The sequence below is a fragment of the Furipterus horrens genome, unplaced genomic scaffold, assembly GCF_987537825.1.
Source record: "Furipterus horrens unplaced genomic scaffold, mFurHor1.1.pri manual_scaffold_6, whole genome shotgun sequence".
NCBI classification, from domain to species: Eukaryota; Metazoa; Chordata; class Mammalia; order Chiroptera; family Furipteridae; genus Furipterus; species Furipterus horrens.
The window spans coordinates 684,951-705,075 of NW_028327176.1; the positions used below are offsets into that span (position 1 = coordinate 684,951).

Consider the following 20,125-nt stretch of genomic DNA (forward strand, 5'->3'; position numbering starts at 1 on the left):
CTAGGCTCTCTCTTCTTGGCCCATGTGCCCCGCACTTCATTCCCATCTTCTGCCGCCCTGTGCACACCTGTCAGTGCCGGTGGCCCGTGCCCCTGAAGCCAAGCACTCGCCTCCCCCAGCCCGCCGAGCCCCCCGCAATGACTTCTGGTGACCCAGGTGTCCCTGTGGTCCCTCCTCAGCTCTGCTCACTGTCCTGTAGTGGAGACCTAGTGGCACAGATCACCGCAGCAGCTGCTCATGCAGAGGGGACTGGCCAGCTGCCTCTTCGCGGTGTGGGAATGAAGAAAAAGACACACGTTTGTGAGCCCGGACACTTTGCTTAGTGCTGCTGTCAGAGCCGTGGAAGGAGGAGATAAGCCATGGGTTGATGAGAGACAGATTTTCAGAGGAGCAAACACCCTCTGCTCAGGAGGACGGAATTCTCGTCTCCAGGCCTTGACACGTGGGTCTCCAGGTACGCAAATCCTCCCACTGAGTGTCCTGTCACAGTAACACTTAGTTTAATCAATCAGGCACAAAACAAGTCAAGGCAATGTCACCGAGTGGAGAGGCCTCGTACTCAGAATTCATCTGCAGCTCTGTCAGAAACACAGGCTTCCCCTTGGAAAGGCTATCCACACGCAGGGCCAGTTCTGTCCTCGTGGGTGGACGGGGCTCCGTGCTGGCCAGGTGACGCTCAACAGGCAGCCCTGAACGCTGTGCTCGGCTCTGCTGGGGCACGAGCAGGTTATCCTCATTGGAACGGCAACGGCACCTGCGAGCTCAGCTCTAACTGCGACCACGGTAAGTAGATGTTAAGAAGTAAACATTTAAAGAGAGATGTGGTAAAGGCAACCCTGTACCTTCAGGGGCCATACTGTACTCGCTGCCAAGCACTGTGGGTACGTGCTCACCCCCACGCACACCGGCCCCCCGCCCCCCACGAACTCTCTCGCACACACGCTCACAGACCTTCCCTCCCTCTCACACACTTTTCTGAGCCGGTGGAAAGCGGGTTGCAGGCATCATAGCTACTTACACCTAAATCCTTCAACATTTACCTCCTAACGGGGAATAAAACCCGTTCTCCTATGTAACCTAAGGGTTCATCTTAACAAAAGAAAGTTGACTGTTTCAATCATATCATACAACATTCAGTCCATGTTCACACCTCCCCCAACTGTCCATAGCATGTTCTCTGTAGTTCTTCTGTAGAACATAAAATATAAAGTCCCTTTCCCTTTATCATTCTAAAAATTACTTTATGGCTGCTGCTATTTTTTCCATGTTTTTGTGATCTCATAGTTATTTCCTAAATGTTGTTTTAGAAAACACTTTCTTTCAATAATTCTGAAACTTTGGCTTTTTAAAAAATCTTCACCAGGGACATTTTTTCACTGCTTCCCTAGACAGAGAGAGAAAGGAGAGAGGGAGGGAGAGAAACACAGACAGGCTGCCTCCCATCCGTGCCTGGACTGGGGATCGATCCCGCAGCCTTTTGGTTACACCAGCCAGGGCGAAACTCTGGCCTCTAAGCTCTAACTCCATTGTTGAATAAGCAATGATTCAGTTTCTTATTTTACATTTTGTAAAACAAATATAGAGAATTTTAGGAGAAGAGCTTGCATGACACATAAGAGCTATGGGGAAGGCGAGGGTTACCCAAAGGCAGTGAGTCTGGTGCGCAGACGCTGGTGACGAGGGGAGCCGGCAGGGGGTTCTCTCTCCCCCCCTTTACCCAGGGCCCTCCCTGCCTTTCCCCTCAGGCTCCTCAGGCCATCTGTCCCTACCCCCTCCCTTCTTTCCTTCCTTTGTTCCTTCCTTCCCCAAGTCCTCTTCTCCTTCCTTTATATTTGCATGGTTCACAAATAAGTAAAAAGGGACGTATAAATGAATAAAAAGGGTGAAAATGCCCCCAGTGCAGCCCATGCCTGTAAACATTTCTATGAGCTTCTTGTCTCTCCTTCTGGAAACCTTATGCAAATACAGGCAAACATATGTGTGTTCGTATCTCTGTTCCTCTTCCACATCTGACTTTTTTCTTTCAAAAAACAGCCCCCAAACCTTCCTGCATCGTTCACAGAGTGTGTCTCCCTTGGCGGCCCAGCTGCACGGTAAGTGGAGGCCGTTGGTCTGAGCAGCAGAAAACATAACTCAGAAGAAGAGCAGACCTTATACCTCCCCCCTTTATGGCGCAGTGAGTATGTCATGGTTCTTCATGGACAGTAACGACAGTAACTGTAGTTCAAGGCGCTGGGGCCGCGTGCCAGCCACTGAGCGCTAGGTGCTCCGCGCGACTTTATTCCTTCCTCGTCAATGAGGAGCCGGCGCCCTCCCACTGCAGATGGGAGCGCCGAGGCGCTGAGAGGTGGGCTGGGCCACTCCCCCCCGCGGGTGGTGGCATTAGAAGCCTGTGTCTTGCTGTGATTTGCACGCCAGCTTCACGGCCCCCAAGCCACCGTCCTTCCTCATCCCACACAGCCCCAGCCTGGCCGAGCACCTGCCGACTGTCCGGCCTTCCCTCCGACCCAACCTCCACTCCGTCGTCCTCACGGGGAGGTCAGCTCACGCCCTCCCCCTCCCCCACCCCCGGCCCCAGTTCGCTGCGGCCCCTCCCGGGCTCCAGACCTGCACCTGCACTCACAGGCCCCACGCCCTCCGCGGCCCCCCTTCCAGTGGCCAGTGTGATGGTGGAGACACCCACATCTGGGACAGGCATAGAGGCCCCCTAGGAACGCGGCCCAGGCGTCAACTCTCTAGGACCCCGCATGGCTTCTCCAGGGACAAGGACACGCTCCCAACTGTGGGCTGCATCACGCTTCGTTACTTTACACCCGCCAGCCCCACAGCTCCTGCCGCAGTGCATGCTAATGTTTTGTTGTTGGTGGACGTACCCTTCCATCCTCACCCTCAATTAAATGCCTAAACATAAACAACTTTGCGGCAGAATTCTATAATTCCACACTGTATCTATCCTTGGTGTATAGTAGTTGACTAAAAAACATGTCACACAGATGCACAAAATTATACATGTAAGTGTATGAATGGCATTTGTAGTAATTTACTCAACAATACATTTTATTTTTGAAAAGGCACTTATTTCCTTTAGATATGAGCTAACTACCATCCCTGCACCTGTGCTTGGAAGAAACAGAACGAGAAGCCTGGAAGAAAGCACAGCCTCAGCCCAGAGGCTCGCAGTCTGCAGGCCTGCAGGGCAAAGATGGGTGTTCACGGACTCAGGTCAGAGGGTGCTGGACGGAAAAGGCCGAAGGTGGAGGGTGTGAGCAAATGCACCGGATTCCACTTCAAATCGCAATATGTACACTCACCAGGAAACTAAATTTAAAGTTATGGCATAAATTGAAAGGTGAATCTTCCCACCATCTTTGACAGCAGCCCCCGCCCCCCAGTAAAAACCTCAAATCGTGTGTGTATGTACTAACGTCAGACACAGTCCAGAAAGCGCTGCACCCTCCCTTCACACGAGGTCAGCCCACGGGAGCGCCTCTGCGTCACAAGCACGCACAAGAGCCAGCCTCCCTGCGGCGTGAGCGCTCACTCACTCATGGACGAGCTACCTCCAGTGCCCGGCACACGGGGCCCACTCTGCGTGGGGAGCTGGGGATACAGGAGAGAGGCTGTCACCGCCGTGCGGAGGCCCGAGCCCCGCGAACGCCGAGCTCACCCTGGACAGCTCTGGATAAAGCAGCCGAGCCGAGGAGGACGGGCCCTGGGATGCTCTGTCTCAAATGCAGAAGTGATGTGTCTGGCCTCTTCATGGATCAGCTGCCTGCCAACAACTCTCCCTTTTCCAAGAAGTTGGGGAGGCCACCGACCTGTGCCCCTCCAGCCCCACTGGGGCCTGCTGGCTGTGCCCGGGCACTTCTGTCTGATAGGAAGGCCGCCCACTGCCCGATTCAGAAACAGCTCAGCTGCTTGGCAGGACGTCCTTCTGTTTCAAGGACTGAACTTAGTTCCTTATGTACTTTATATCTCCTTTAATCCTTGTAACAGTCCCATTGAGAAGAAATTATGACAACTATTTAGCTGATGGGAAAACTGAGGTTCACATCCAAGCAGTTAAATAAATAACATCTCCAAAGTCACACAGATGGTGATGGGTTAGGGTTTGTCCTCTGGTCTGACCGCCTCCAATTTTTTACCCAAATTTCTGCTTGACATTAAACTACTTGAGGGAACAGCAGACCTGTCTTCAATGCTTAGGGCAATGTGGCAGGAGCAGGTGTCTGTAGATCATGTTTCTGAGATTTTTCTTTTGCTCATTTCCTCCTGTTCTGATCTATCCTGAGATAATTTATTAATCATCAAAGTACTGCTTTAAAGATACATGCGTTCAAGCAAATCATTTCCGTGGAAAATGTCAATTAATGTTCCGCATTTTGACTAAATGATCTATACTACTAATTCACATCCCAAATAAGATAAAAAGTTTGAGGCATTCATAAAATGATCTTTTAAAAATTAACCTGTGGCATCACAGAAGTCTTTGGAGGTTAACCGCCCCTTTTCACACTCCTGATAGGTGACCTAATACAATTTGAAATAATTCTCTTCTGCAGTCGGTGTTTTACTCTCTCTGTTCCCTGCATTTTTCTTTTGGAGTTGAGAGAGCCTTTGGGAAAGCGAAGAGGGCCCCCTCTCTCTGAGTGGTGTGGGGCGGCCCCGCCCTGCAGGGCGGCACCAGCTCCGGACACTGCATCGCTGGTCGCTCTGTGGGGGCGTCCTCTTTGGGCTTGGGGTTTTGGCACACATAACCCCCTGTGGGTCCAAGTGGGACAGTACACTCGGGTAATGTTTTAATTAGATTTTATGTCCCACACAATATTCAGGATGATTTCAGGATGTTCCCTGGCAGACAGGCTGATATAAGCATGAAAAATACTAGAAAACTGTCTCCTCTTTAACGATGACGGGCTTCCTGGGCGCCACCCTGACTTTCACAGATGGAACGGACCTGCTGTCTTCAGCCTGCGGACGGGCTCTGTGCACCTTCTGTCCCAGCTCGAGTCTCGTTCCTGAGCTTGCGCACCAGCCAAGCGCTCGTCTGTGGAGCCACGTGCCTGCGGCGGCGACTTCAGGCTGTTGTGTGAGTGTTAGAAACAGGACTTGAAGGGAGTTATATTCTGTTCTTCAGAAGTGACTGAGGTGACTTAGGGACCACTGGCTGGCAACCTGCTGCCCGAGGCCCAAGCCCACCTGCCGTTCCTCTCGTCCAAGCTCCAGGCACGCGACCACACACACTTGTCACCGGGTGTCCTGGGGCTGCGCCCACAGCATGGTAGTGCGGGGAGCTGCTGCCGAGACCCCTGGCCCGCTCGGAGCCATGCAGTCACGGTGACGTGCACATTTCCTCTTGCAGATGATGGTGGGAAGATTTACAGTTTATTCCCAGAAGCCACTGTTAGAACGTATTACTGTTCCCATTTTGGAATGCTCGCCCATTTCCTTTAGTCCACTGTTTGACTTCCTCATCCACGGACAAAGGTATTTATGACATACAGCAAATACTGATTATCCCTGAGGGCCAAACCCTGATCTTTAAGGAGTGAAAGGCACCCAGCAGTCACTGAGCAGCAGTGTGGCCATCAGCTGCATCCACGCAGCTCTCTCGTGCGACTATCACATGCGTCGCCTCCCAGCCACTGACCTGCAGTGAGGGCGGGGGAGATGGCACACAGGCCGCGCCCTGCAAGTGGGCCACACGGCACTGGGGGCTCCTGCTGCCAGGACTATTGGCTCGCTGGCTGGGGGCCTGTGGGGACTCTAGGGGGCTGCCCAACTCGTCTACACCCCGGGGAGTCTGCCCTCTCCAGGGCCGCTGTGGGGTGCTGCCCGCTGAGACCTTGGGATCTCCCCTTCTCTCTGAACAACCCCAACTTGCCAGTCCACCTTGAAAACCAGGTGTGATGCCGTCACTGGGAAGCCTCTTCAAGGCCAAGCTTGTCCAGCAGACACGGATTTTTCTTTGAAAACTAGCTTATTGTCACATTGTGCTTATTTAATTCATGGTGATATTTGTATTTGAATGCTTTATAGTAAACTACGTTGGTAACTATTTAAAGGTGAACATTTAACTCCATGTCAGAAATGTCAACTCAACAAACACACATTTAAATATTAAACTCTTAATAGTCCACTCCATGATTTTTAACTTATGACTAAAAGTAAATGGGATTGCACAAAACAAGAGAGCCTATATACATCAGGCACATAAGTTCAGAAACTTTGACTGACTTCAAACTCAAGTATGAGTTTAACTCAACACAAACAGGCCTTTCTTTAACTCCAGGGAAAAGAAAATTACACACAATGCCTTCCCAGAACAGAAGCAACGAGTGCATGGAAAAGTGAGCAGGGCACGGACGAGGAAGCAGTCAGAGCCAGTGTGACCTACTGCAGCAGTTCAGGGAGCCCCCGGGACGGCAGCACCCACACAGCTGCAGCACAGGGAAGACCCTCCCGGGGGAGCTTCCATGGAGCAGCAAGTAGCCCCACCACCAGACTGGCAAGTGCGGTAGCTGGCAGGCCCGTAAAATGCTATCGTGCAGTGCACCTTAAAGGCCGGGGATTTCATCTCGGAGCACCCTAAGAAATGAGCACCTGGACAGCAAAGCCAAATGTACAGAACGGCCTCCCCAGTGCAGGCACGGAGACCCCCACCCGCGCGCCGTGAGAGCGCACACACACATTTGGAAGCAGAGACTTGACAGAGGGGCTCAGTCACCCTGCACGCGCGCTGACCGCTGGCTCAGGAGATGCCCCGAAACCCACGCTGCCCGAGCAGCGATCCCCACCCCAACTCCTAACCACACTTCGCACAGGGGACAAAAAGTCAGTCACTCCCTTCAGTAGCCCGTTACTTCTGCAGCAAGGGTGGGCGTGTTTGCAGGGATCCTACATAAAGCATCCCACTTGAGGCCTCGTATCCTTTCCCCCACTGGCATCCCGAGGACCCTCCCAGGGCCCAGAGGATGCCCGTCTTCCCACCTTCCCCACTCCCCGCCCCATGGAGCTTCCGCAGCAAGAACCACAGACGCATCGTCTGATGTAACTGCAAACAGCTCTTCTCCTGAGCTGTTTGGAGAAGACGCACAGCAGAACCCCTAACTGCCTCTCAGAGCCAGGTGGAGTGACAGGTGGGGCCCAGGTGGGGGCCCAGGAAGAGGACCCTGTGCTCAGTCCCACAAGAGGGGGGCAGAGGGGGAGGTACCTGAACCCAGTCACCAGGGGTGAGTGCTCTCTGCGTCAGACGCGGCTGCCTCAGTCGGTCAGAGCTGGAAGTCTGGAGGTGCCGGCTGGACGTGATTTCACCAACTCTCCTCCTGGTTCATTTTCTAAAGGACAAAACAACACAGTGAGCACCTGAAGAGAGGAGAGACTGAGGAGAATTCTCTCCTTCGTGCCGTGACACTTACAACCAAGAGCTACGTTTCAGGACAGGCAGCTAACTGCACATTAAGAACCTGTCCACGATCTCACTCAGAAACACCGATGGGAGAGGCTATAATGGACACGCAGACGGTACTTTTAAACATTTAGTTAATTTACTTTGAAATCCAAAATATTTAAGTTTTAAGTGCCCATCTAGGTCTGAAGGTCAAACTAAGGGCACTTACTGCTTAAATGGGCCCATTACCTGCCAGTTTGTAAGCTTGTTCTTTTCGTTCACACTTTGATGCAGTTAAGACACAAGTTAATGAGTGAGAAATACTTTAGATGTATAATTATTTCTTGGAAATGATGTGATTTCATTCATAACAGAATATAATCTGGAGATGCCAAGGGTGGTTCCAAACGTCGGCTCCGTTTTATTTTGGTGTATCAACCACAAGAGATGTTACCTTAGTTGACCTGAATTAGAGTTTATTTACCAAGTTCTATCAGGGTTCTCTGCGATGTTGTGCCAATGTCAGGAACAGACTGACTCTTCTAACTGGACGAGAACATGCCTGGATGACTTCAAACTACCCTGCCTGAGACTGAGAGAGGGTTTACTTCCCGTACAAAGGAAAGATGACCTGGAACACCAGAAAGTGGGGAGCGAGGTGCCTCCGTGGTTGAAGCCGCTGTTATGGAGCAAACCTAGTCTGTGGCAGTAACGCCCAAGTGCTGACGGGGGCAGTGAGGTGTGTCAGGCAAACGAAGGGTCTGAGGGTCTCCACGGTCCCCAGCAGCTGCCAGTGCAGCGTTACCGTAAATCCTCTAAAAGACACCACACTCTACTTCTTGCGTGTTACCTCACCATAAAGAAAATATTCGGGGTGCTTAGCAAGGAGGGTTTGAAACAAGATAACACACAATTTACTATGAAATACACAGCCTATGAAATGCAACCATAACAAATTTTATTATTTTCTTTAATAAGGATTTACCAAATCAAGTACATAAAGAACAGGATAATTCAGAAACATGCAAGTGGAGGTAAAAAAAGGTTTAAAATTACCCTCAACAATTAAGGTTGAAAAATGGAATGACAGTTAATACGTTTGTTTTGTGTCAAAGTCTAGACTCATTAGAGTTATTTTATAAGACTTTAAAATATATTAGGCTTTTAATACAGACGGTGACTTGTGACTTTCTTTACAGCAAATGCACCATCTATGCTCAAAACTCCTCAAGGGGAAGTGTGTTCTGTGGCCTTTCCCCAATTACTAGTACTCAGAACACACACAGCACACAAGCGCACACGCACAGGCCCACGTGCATGCACACACATGCACAGTTGGTATGCAAGCCATGTCTGCAAGGCATCCTTCTCAACATGAGCTGTTCTACTTACAGAGTGATCTGTAAATGTACCTCCTGTCTGACAGAGGCAAACACCCTGCACACTCAAAAGGGAGCCTGCGTCTAGGTCAGGACGTGTGCTGAGCCTTCCACACCCTCCGCCATGGCCGGTGCCCACGAGCGCTCAGAACTCAGAGTCCAAGTAGCAGGTGCTCCATCTCTGAGGACGCGTGAGGATGAACATGTTCTCGGAGGACACTTACGCCACCTAACCTCCATGGTACGTGCACCTGCTCTCCATCAGAGTCTGCCCCGGCGGTGACATACAAGCCTTGACAGTGCTGATTTGAAACCATGATGTAATGGTTTAAATATGTGGACAGTTACCTCTATGCATTATTTCTAGGTTGGCAGGACCAATCCAGAAACATTAGTGTGGGTACTTTCGGAGCCACTGAAGTACGCTGAAGTTCACCTTCCTCTCTGACAGTAACAGGGCTGAGCTACAAATGAGGTGTTTCCTTCAGCTCCAGAACACCCAGCGCCTACAGTCCTCACGCACCGCCTCGCGAGCGCCCAACGCCGCTCCCTGCCCGGTGGACCATCGGCACAAGACGTGAAGGTGCTCAGAGCGCCTCTCGGCCTGTCTGTGCAGCGGGTCACAGTCACAGCTGCGGTGTCAGCTGATGAGCCCAGGAAGTGCTCTCTGAGGGCCTGCGGCCCAGCGGTGCTTCCCGCGGGGCAGGACGCTGCTGACCACGAGCAGTGGGGCAGTGCGGGCCCATCCCCGGGCTCAGAGCAGGGGCAGGCTCTTTGGGACTTTCCCAGCAGGTGTCAGCGCACCGAGGTGTGGACATTTCCGCCTCTCCCACCGTTGTTTCCTGCGATATATCATGTCAAAAAGGCCCTTCCATGAACTGAGTTGTGCTTAACCGGCATGTGCGTGTCTCTTCTTGGCCACCTGAGTCACTGCTGCAGGACTATGCACCAGCAGAGACGTCTCTTGCCTTTTTTTCTCCCTAAGAAGTTCTACATGAGGCTGGTTAAAGAACGAGGGCATGCTCTGCCACTGCACGGGAGGAGCCAGGCATGGCCCACAGCACGGGCAGCGGCCTTCACGCTGAGACCCAGGAACCGGCTGCAGCCCCCACCGGACTGTGTGGGCCCCGCACCCGCCTCTGGAGAAGGACTGCTGCTCTGTGGGTGGCCCTCTGGCCACGGCCGAGGCCTAAGCGGGGCAATGGTGCTGGCACAGCGCTGCCTGGTGTGGCGCCGCGGCCGTGCGCACCGCTGCCAGCCACTGGGCCCACCCCTGCACCTGTTCACAGACGCGTGCTCAGCTGCTGAGGACGGACAGACTGCCGGGGCTGCAGAGTGGGGTCGGCTCTGCCAGCCTTCCATGCCCAGCAGTGGGAGGCTTCCTCTGTGCCCAGTGGCATCTGTCCTAGTGAGTGCACACCCCTGCTCCCAGTCTGTGTTCCAGAAACGTCCGTGGGAGGGCAACTCAGCTTCCAGCTGGCGATGACACTCAGAACACGGGCACTTCCAGCTTCCAGGGAAAAGAAAAGATGATCGTTGTCAGACCACAGACAGAGGAGGAAATATGTAATAAAAGAAGTAAATGATGAGGGTGTCTCAGGGATAACAGAAAGTCAGAAGAACGCTGCAGATTTTAAAGTCACCTGCGTATCATTTCAAATGCTTCATGCCTCTTCTGTGTGTGTGCTGAATCTCCCACGCGCCCAGGTCTGCCCGGCGACCTCACTGCTGAGACGTCACATGCACAGCCCATCCCCCTGCTCCCCTCTGGGCGCTCGGGATTCCCACGCTTAGGCCTGTTGCTAAACCCACCATCTGTCCCACTTGTCCTTAGAAGGGAAACGACCCTGCCATGGGAGAGCTCCCACTCAGGGAGAGCTCTGCGGACTCCCTGCGCCGCAGAGGAGGGGCGCTGAGGCGGGAGCCCATCAGTGGCCTGGTGGCGGGAGGTGAGCAGGACTCTGCCCAGGCCGTGCCGAGGTGAAGGAACCAACCTGCTGTAAGGACCTGGCCGTGTGGATGACAATGTGAAACATGCAAACCCTAGCCTGGCAATTCCCATGTGTACAATTGTCCAGCACAGTGCTGTGTACAACCAGAAACAGAACCCGTCAGCAGGTGACTTGCTAGTGCTGTGGGTCATCTGGAATCGGTGAGCACGTCTTGACAGGGCAGTCACCAAGAGGCAGAACAAACCGATGGGGGGGCAGTGCAGGCAGCATGCAATTATTCCGCTGAGGCGCACGATGCAAATCAAGAACCTGACAATGCAGTTCATGTTCACAGGTGCACACATGTGAACACATGGATGTTTGTAATGTAATTCGATTTCACCCATTAGAAACACGCGAGTACAAGGGCAACGTTTAGAGTGTAGTTTGTATTCACATGTGCGCACATGCGAGTACATGGGTAACATCTAGAATGTGGTTTGTGTTCACATGTGTGCACACATGGGCAGCATCTAAAATGTGGTTCACGTTCGCATGCACACACATGAATATGTGGGCAACATTTAGAATGTAGTTCATGTTCACATGTGCGCACATCTGAGCACATGGGCAACATTAGCTGACATTCACATGTGCAGGCACGTAAGTACACAGACAACTAATCTAGAGCATAGTGTTCATATGCATGCACATGAGTATATGGGTGATGTCTAGAATGTAGCTCACACTTGCATGCACGCACACATAATACACGGGTGACATTCTGCAGTTTGTGTTCACATGCATGCACATGTGAGCAATGGGCAACATTTTGAATATTGGTATTTATATGTGCACGCATGTGAGTGCATGTTTACAGTGTAGTCTGCATTCACACACGCACACACATGTGCATGTTTAGAATGTATACTGTATTAACATGTACGCACACGTGAGTGCATGGACATTTAGAATGTGTATCATGTTCATGTGTGCGCACTTGAGTGCATGGACATTGAGAATTTAGTTTGTTTACATGTGTACACATGAGTACATGGGTGTTTAGTGTGTGGCTCGTGTATGCATGTGTGCACCTGTAAGTGCATGAGTGCTCAGTGGTTCATATTCACGTGTGCACATGTCAGTACATGGATGTTTAGAATGTAGTTCATATTTACATGTGCACGAATGTGAGTACATGGGCAATGTTTAGAATGGGTCAAGACCCAATGGTTAACAGATATTACCTTTGTGTAAAAGAGTAGGATTTTGAGGATTAAGAAGGACTTTCACTTTTTACCTTAAATATTTGTAATCATTTATATTTTAGTGATAAGCCAAATTCATCTAACATGTAACAAAATAAACTGAAAAATATGATCATTTCCTCTATTACTATTTCTAGAAATTACATATCAATTAGTGTAAAGAAGGATGAACAAATTCAGGTTAAAAACTGCACTTCCAAAGTCACAGAATGCTAACGAGCAGCTTTAAAGTCCAGCAGCCAACCGCTCACGGCCTCCCAGTGCACTGGGGACCGGCTCCGGGGTCTGCTGACTGCTCCTACACACCAACAACGCTACACGGCATTACATTTAGGCCCAATTACGTCACCTTAGCTCATCAAAATATATTCTTCCAGATTAAGCAAAATGATACAGAAAAGACACGAAACAAGGAGACAATGACAAGAAAGCCCGCCCAGTGCAGTGTCCAGAAGGAAAGGGCTGTCTGGACCGCGGCACTGTCCTCCAGCAGCGGAGCCAGCCCCAGGGCCACCGGCAGCGTGGGCCCCAGGGCTCCCCACCTCACCAGGTTGGCCATGAGCCAACAGGCTTGTGTGCTGTTAGAACTGATCTCCAAGCCATGACCCCAGCAACAGACACACGAGGCAGACCGACTGTTGGAGCCTCTGCGTATCAGAAAGCAAGCAGCCGTAATGGTCATGCGGCCTGCCCTCTGTGTGAGGAGCTGGGTGCCAACGTCCAGAAGAGCCGACCTGGAAACCAAGAGCGGAGCCAGGACAAGGCCCCTCCCCCAGCTGTGTGCAAACCATCGGGGAGAAATCTAAGGATTCCTTTCAGTTCGTTTGTTAAGAACACCAAGCTCTGGTCTTCAGGGCACATGGGTGAATACCGTGCAGGTGGCCCAAGCAGGGTGCAGACCAGCAGCGCAGCGCAGAGCAGGGCATAGGGCTGCGGCTCACAGCTCACACATGTGCCTTGTCTGGAGGCCTTGGGTGTGAGCTGAGGGTCTCAGGAAAGCATCCTCACGTCCCCATTGCTGGCAGGGCCCTGCAGGATTTGGTCCCAGAAGTGGTTAGGCCCCACCACGTGGGCTTTCCGACTTGTCCCAGTGTGAATTCCTCATGGTGCCCAGCAAGTACTCAGCACATACTAGGCCCTTCTCGTGTTTACTGTCCATGGGAAAACATGAGCCGCTTGTCTTTGTCTGCTCGAGCTGCTGTAACAAGACACCACAGACCGGGCGGCTTATAAACAGCAGATGTTCCTTCCCCACAACCTCTGGAGGCCGGAACTGAGGTCAGGGCACCAGCCGGGTCAGGTGAGGGCCTCCTCCAGGTTGCAGGGGTCTCCCGGTCCTCACATGGTGGAAGGGGCCAGAAAGCTCTCTGGGGTCTATGCTCTAAAGGCAGTGACCCCATCACAGGGGCCCCACCGCATGACCTAGCCACCTCCCAGAGCCCCTCCTCCTAACACCATCACCTTGGGGGTTGGGATTTCAACGTGCGGATGTGGGGGGACGCACACGTTGAGACCGCAGCCCCAGTGCTGAGAAGACGGGAACGACGCGCCCTGTGCCGGGAAGGCAAGGGCGGCATGCCGCCTGCCAGAGCCAGAGCGCGCCTGCGGTCGGGTGTGAGCACCCACGGGAGCGCTGTGACTCCTCTGGGTGCTAGTGCTCTGGCGCCAGGGGCTGGATCAGGCCGCTCGCTGCTGCCGCTCGCTGCGCTGCATGGATGCCGGGGTCTGTGGGCAGACAGCCAGGGCTACGGCAGCGACCCCCCTCTCAGAATCTATGCAAATCACTGTCTGTCAAAGCCGTGTTGGCAGCGTGACTTAAATACGTTGTTAGCTCCACTTAAACCAAGGCGGCTGGTTCGCACTGGAGAGCTCTGGTGGCGGGGGCACAGGCACCGGGCCCGGGGCCCGGCAGGGCCTGCTGGCTCTCCGGGGTGCACAGCGAGGCGCTCACCAGGTGCTCCCAGGAAGATGCCACTGAGACAGGCTCCTCCCTCTGTCCCTGCGCCCTCCAACCATCTGCTTCCCAAGCGAGAGCCAAGACCTTCCCCGGTGACAGGGTTTTTGTGATACTGCACATGGCCCTCAGGGCAGCCCCGAGGAAGGGCAAGTGAGGTGGTGTGAGATCTGCTTCCAGAGAGAAGCGAATTTTCAGCGGGGGGGGGGGGAGGGGGTCCTCCCCAACATCGCGGGGCTAGACAAGAACCCCACTCCCTGCCCCGCATGTGCAGAAGTCCTCCCGCCTGGCACCCCAAGGGACAGACTCGTGGAGCAGCTGTCCCTGCTGGCCCGTCAGACTCCAGTGCCCCTGGGAAACTGCAACCAAGAAGAAGAGCCCCCAGGGGGACAGGGCCCAGAAGCCCGAGGGACGGGCTTGGAGGACGGGAGAAGGACCCTGCCTCCAGACGCCATAGTTGACCCAGTGCCCGTGCCAGCCCCGAAATCTCCACACTGGAGGGCCAGTCCTTTGAATATCAGTTTTCTTCCTAAAGAATTTCTCTTTATAAAGTACAAACGAGCCCATGGTAGCTAATACTTTAAGTCATTATTGATTCCAAACTACGTTTTAAGTTAGTGTGGGCCAGCCACTGATCCCCTCTCACACCCACTCACTCTCATCTCCAGTTTCTCGTTTCGAGACACGAGGAAGGACACCAGAGCGAGCTGAAGACCTGAGAGCATGCTTTGCCCAGACCCGCTGAAGCGCAGGCCTGCGGCACATCCAGTGCGCTGCGGCGGCCAGCGAGGCGCACCCTCTCCCCATGGGGCCGCTGTCTGCAGGGGGAACCCCAGTGGATCATGGGGAGGCTGGGCTGTCTGGGAACCCCTGGCTCTCAACCCAACAGCAGGACAGCCCAGCCAGAGCCAGCCCAGCCCAGGGCGGCAGGACCTGACAGCGAGACCTGAGCGAAAGGGCTCAGGAGCCAGGGTCCCACGTGGGCGAGGAGGGTGGCAGGGGGACGGAGGGCCACATCCCGGGCAGAAGTGCCATGGTGGAGAGGCGCACAGAGCAGCCGGGGTCCCCATGGAGGGGACCTGGCTCTGTCCTGGGAGCTGGGGGTCTCGGAAGAGTGGGCAGCTGAGCTTGCAGGGGTGTGTACCGTCTGAGTGAGGAAGGAAGAGATGACATTTTCGGGGAGGGGACACAGCAGACAGTGCTGACAGAGAACTGCGTGGCAGCAGGTCCTGAGGGGGTACAGGGAACCATCACAGTGTCTCTCAGGTCTCAGAGAACTGTGTCACCGTGGGAAGGGAGCCGCGGGGGAGACGGCGGGGCCCCCCAGGGTGGAGCTGCAGGGCTGGAGCTGACAGGAAGGAGCCCAGCAGTGAGCCCGCCCCCCCAACCCCCCGCCCCGGGACGGACGGCATCTCACGTTCCGTGACGCATGCCTGGTTTTCGTGGCTGAGAGCAACGCGACAGGAACAGCTTTCTGTTCACAAAGGCTGACAGACTGCGACACTTTGAATGTTTAAAATGACACACTAGTTGTTGGCCCTGTAAGGTTACGGCTCGATCAGAAGATTCTCACTGTGAGAAGGTAGAAATCAACATTTTCGTAAATGTCCTCCAAAGCTGTAGCTGTTTGTGAAGGTCATGAACATACAGCACTTCAAGACCCCCGGTTCAACTGCTTACAAATACCTGCTAGGAAAAAAGTCTGGACACACAGCTGGAATCCATAGAAATGTACAAAGGTAAATGCATTTTTGATAAATTTGATTTAAAAATTTTTATGAATGTTGTATCTTTGCCTAGTGATTTAAGTTCTGGGAACAGGAAGAAAGAGAAAAGGAAATATAAGGAAGAAATGGAAGGAAAAGAGGGAGGTGATGTGACCAACAGGGATCAAACTAAGGATGTGCACATTTTGAAAACCTGGAAAATACTGTTAATATAGAATGACTAAGAAATCATGTTCTGATATCACCAGAATAAATGACCATTAAAATGACAGATCTATTTTCAGTGCAAGTGCACGCACGTGTTCAAAACAAATGGCGAGTGAGGAGCAGCCCCGAGCCCCGGCAGGAGAGCGGCCAGCGTGGCCACAAGGTCCGAAGGAGGCTTGGGGAGACATCAGGGCTTCTGTCCACTGACCTTTTTTGTTATGCAAAGACACGTTTTAAATGTCTGAATTTTAAAATGTTGAGCTTAGACAGCAAAGCAGTATTTTTTAAACCTTAAAAAACTGAAATTGTTTCATAGGATGACTTTTTAAAAAAACCCTCTGGACAAAATCTCCTGCACCCCATTTGCCCAACCTCTCCTGGGCAGCCAGACGCTGGATTCCAGTCTGTCCCCTCCAGCCCACAGCGCAGGTGCGACCCTGGCTGTGGGCTGGGCCTTCTCGGCTGTGGAGAAAGCTGGGTCTCTTTCTGGGACGGAACAGTCTCCTTTGCCCCATTAGCGGTGATGACAGGCAAGAGCAGTCACTGTGTCAATCTGATGGCAAACATCTCACTGTGTGACTGGGATACTGAGGTTACAGTGACTCCAGAGGGACGTGGGGAGAGACGCCACAGCTCGGAGCTACAGTCCGACGCTCTGCAAACAGCCAGCTGAGGGTCACCACGCAGCCCCTCACCACCTGGTGACTGTGTGTGAGCTCCCCTCTCTGGGCATCAGCTTTGTCACCTGTGAAATGGGAATAAAGTCAGGAGCTCTATCTGCCACGGAAAGGCTGCCAGAATGACTGAGCTCACACGCTGGAGCTTCAGAAAGTGCCTGCCCACTGTCGGCGTTCTCAGTCCTCCGTCACCAACGTCTCCAAGCATCCAATAACCATCCTCCAGTGGACTGTTAGTTAGACTGCATAGTTAAAATCATCAGAAACTGCTGAGGGGGAAGGGCGGGCACTTGAAAACTGATCTGCTTCATGCTTCGGCCAGCTCACAGGGGAGCCCAACAGGGAAGAAGAGAGAACTGCAGGAAAGGAACGCAATGCCATCATCACTCTCACGGGACCCGAGGGAGAGGCGTCGGAGGAGTGAGCGCACTGGAGGGACAGGTCGATGGGCTGAGAGGCCAGGCTTCCTCACGGAAGGTAAGTTAACCTGGCCCCGCCATGCACGCAGGCGGGGACGTGCCCCCCCCCCCCAGCTGCTCCTGAGCAGACGGTGCCCACGGGGTCTTGGAGGGCAGCCAGAGTGCAAGGAACCAGCTCCGAGCCGCGGTGCACAGGGGCCTGGTAATAACACTCCTGTTCCTCCTTAAACAGGCCCCTCCGCGCAGGGACCCGGCGCCTCTGCCCCCCACGCTCTGGCGCACGTCAGGGCGCACGCATGCCAGCCTGTCTCCGTGCGGCTGGTGTGCGGAGGGCAAGTGCACACGGCCGCAACTGCAGCACCAGACTGGTCTGCTTACATCTTGTTAATAAATAAGTCTCTAAAAATTCTTGCTTTATCCTTTCATGTAATGAGTTTTAAAGTCTATCTATAAAACAAAAGCCAATGAAAATGCAGACATTTTGAGCACATCTGTAGGACATAAAAAATATATATATAAAAGAAATAACTAGTTCCTGTGATCACATACTGGTGGGACAAACGAAGGTGAGGACAGGTATGACCCATCCAAGGCCTCGCAGCGGGGTCTGACCTGACCCCACCAGGCCCTTCGGCTTGTCCTCAGCAAGGTCTAACAAAGGAGACAGAGGTCTGACCGGCTCTCCTTGACAACAGCAGCAGTGACAGCAGACTGAGCAGGGAGGACACGGGTGAGGGATGCTCTGGAGGAGGCTGGGTGATCACGTGCAAGGCCTGAGACTCCAGGGGACCTGGGAGCTCATCAAGCATCTGGAAGAGTGGGTCCTGGTTCTGGACAAACGTCCCACCTCTCTGGGCAGTCTTTCCATGAACAAGTACAAGTTCGACTGGGTGGTCTAACCTGCTCTCAATTATAGAAAGCTACCCATGATTTAAATGTTTCTCTATGACTTTATGAATAATGAGATTTGAATTAAGACAATTTAAAGTTACACACCAATTTTAAGCAACGTACTTTATAGACAAAATACACTATTTCATCTGACTGAAAAGAAGTCCCTTCATGTTTTATTTGCTTCTCATCCCCCCTCCTTCTGAGAAACAAAGAGTTTCTTAAAGAGGTATCACCCAGGCCTGCCCTTACAGAGCCTGACTAGAAATTCAGAATCACGCAGCCCGGCCCTTCTTTGGGCTGCAGACAGAAGGCAGCACCGGCTGCAGGCGCGAGTCCTCCGTGTAAAAGCAAATGTCAAAGGGAGAGCTCTGATATTTGGTCCTGGGCTCCCGCCTCGCACAGGCACTTCCTAAATCCGCCTTTGATGAGCTTCCCCAGCCGTCAATCCGCCAGCTCCCTGCGGAGCCATGCAGAGCGTGCTGCACGGAAATGTCACCCGCCAGGGCCGCAATTACAGCGCCGCAGCAATCAGGGCACAGTGCAGAGCGGGCCGCATTCAGGTGAGAAGAGAACCAGCAATCAAGCCTGGGGACGGGAGAACAAAGCCATGTGCCGTCAACACAACCATCAGGCCTTAATTATGAGGCGAGCGAGGGGCTGGCTGCTGAAAGGCTGATTATCACAGAGCTCAGCTCCCAATCAGCTATGTATTGATGGACTGAGAAGAGAGGAAGCCACCGAGCCCAGTGGGAAGGAACAGGAGGCAGCCACGAGGGTGCAGAGGGGACACGCTCTGGGGAACAAAAATAGCTGTGGAAGGGAGGGAGGACTGAGGACCTGAGAGCCAGCTGAAAACAGGCCTCCAGGAGTCAGACACAGCCAGCCGGTGTCCCCGTCCCTCAAGCTCAGTGAGGCTCAAGTGCACCTGCTCAGCCGAACGGCGTCGCCCGTCCTCCTGAAGCCGTTCCTCTCTTGCAACAACGGTCCCCAAAGAGCCCCCTGGCTGAGAGTTCTGAGTGCATTCTTTGTTTTTATTTCTATTATTTTATAGCCAATGTAAGAGCATTCTAAGACAAGTTCTAAGACAAATTTTCCCTCTATGTATACGTAATATTTTATATTTATTTTAAATATACATTGCTTGCATCTACATTGAAATATCAAATATCCAGTTCAAACTGTCCTCTAGAGACTGGGATATTAACACCTGATTGTAATCCTTAACCGTCTTTGAATAAAGCCTATGTGTTAAAAATACATGCACTCTTCACTACTAGGAATCACACACACACACACACACACACACACACACACACACACGGCCTCCCTGTATTAACACCCCTACACTTACACAGGAGCTAAACACAAAAATGAGCCTTCCTCAGCACTGCAAGCGCGTCATTGTGATGACGACAGCCCCACCCCAGAACCTAACTCTGCTCTGGGTCAAGGTCTCAGATGAGACGCCGCTGTTTGGACGGGGCTGAGAGCACAGTCCTTCGCAGTCGGTGGCCCCCACTGCCACCCTGAGAGCCCACCCGGTGGGAGCGCGAGCCCACGAGCACGCTTATGCGCAGGCGGGCGTTGTGCCCCATGTCTGTCACAGGCCCACACGCATCCCAATCGAGTCACAGGGCCTGGAAGACCAGCCCGCCTGTGCCTGCCCCGAGCGCCCGTGTCCCCGCCCGTCCCTTCCCCAGGGCTCTGTGGCCAGCAGAGGCTCATGTTTCCTTAGCTCTGGCTTGTGGGAAGCGGCTGGAGTTCAGGAAAACGAGAGAAGCGGTCATCCTGCCAATGAGCAGGCCAAAAGCCGAGGGGTCAGAGTTCTGGGTGACGCTGTTTCTGAAATCCATTTTCAAGGCAAGATTAAGATACAACAGCCTGTCCTGCCTCGCAGGGGCACCGCATCTCCCTAGACCAGGACGTGCGGTCACTCTGCAGGTTCTCCACACCCCACAGGTGAGCACGTCACGACGCCCTGGAACGACTGGGAGAGAGGCAGACGCCGGGCACTGCCCCCCGCCGGCCCAGGTCAAGAGCAGCCCCCCGAACCGACTTCTCCACGCCCGTTCCTTCTTCCTCCAGTCCACCCTCCACCTAGCAGCAAGGCCGCCTTTCTGCCAGCGGGGCGCGGCTACTGTCCCTCTCAGGGTCCTACGGGGGTGTCCTGCTCAACTGGAGGCTTCCAAAACCCACACGCTTTATCACGCTTACCGGTGTCGTATGAACTGACCTTGCTCATGTCTCTTAACTCCTGTGTGACTGACGACGTACTACCA

The 20,125-nt window shown here is 53.2% G+C and overlaps 1 long non-coding RNA gene across 1 annotated transcript in view; it reads right to left on the reverse strand.

Moving 5' to 3' along the window:
* Positions 1-7,331, reverse strand: part of LOC150005572 (uncharacterized) — an 84,432-nt gene extending 77,101 nt beyond the window's left edge. The window contains exon 1 of the long non-coding RNA XR_016511886.1: positions 7,214-7,331. This is a non-coding gene — a long non-coding RNA (uncharacterized LOC150005572). The remainder of the gene's footprint in view (positions 1-7,213) is intronic.
* Between the last annotated feature and the right edge of the window lie 12,794 nt (positions 7,332-20,125).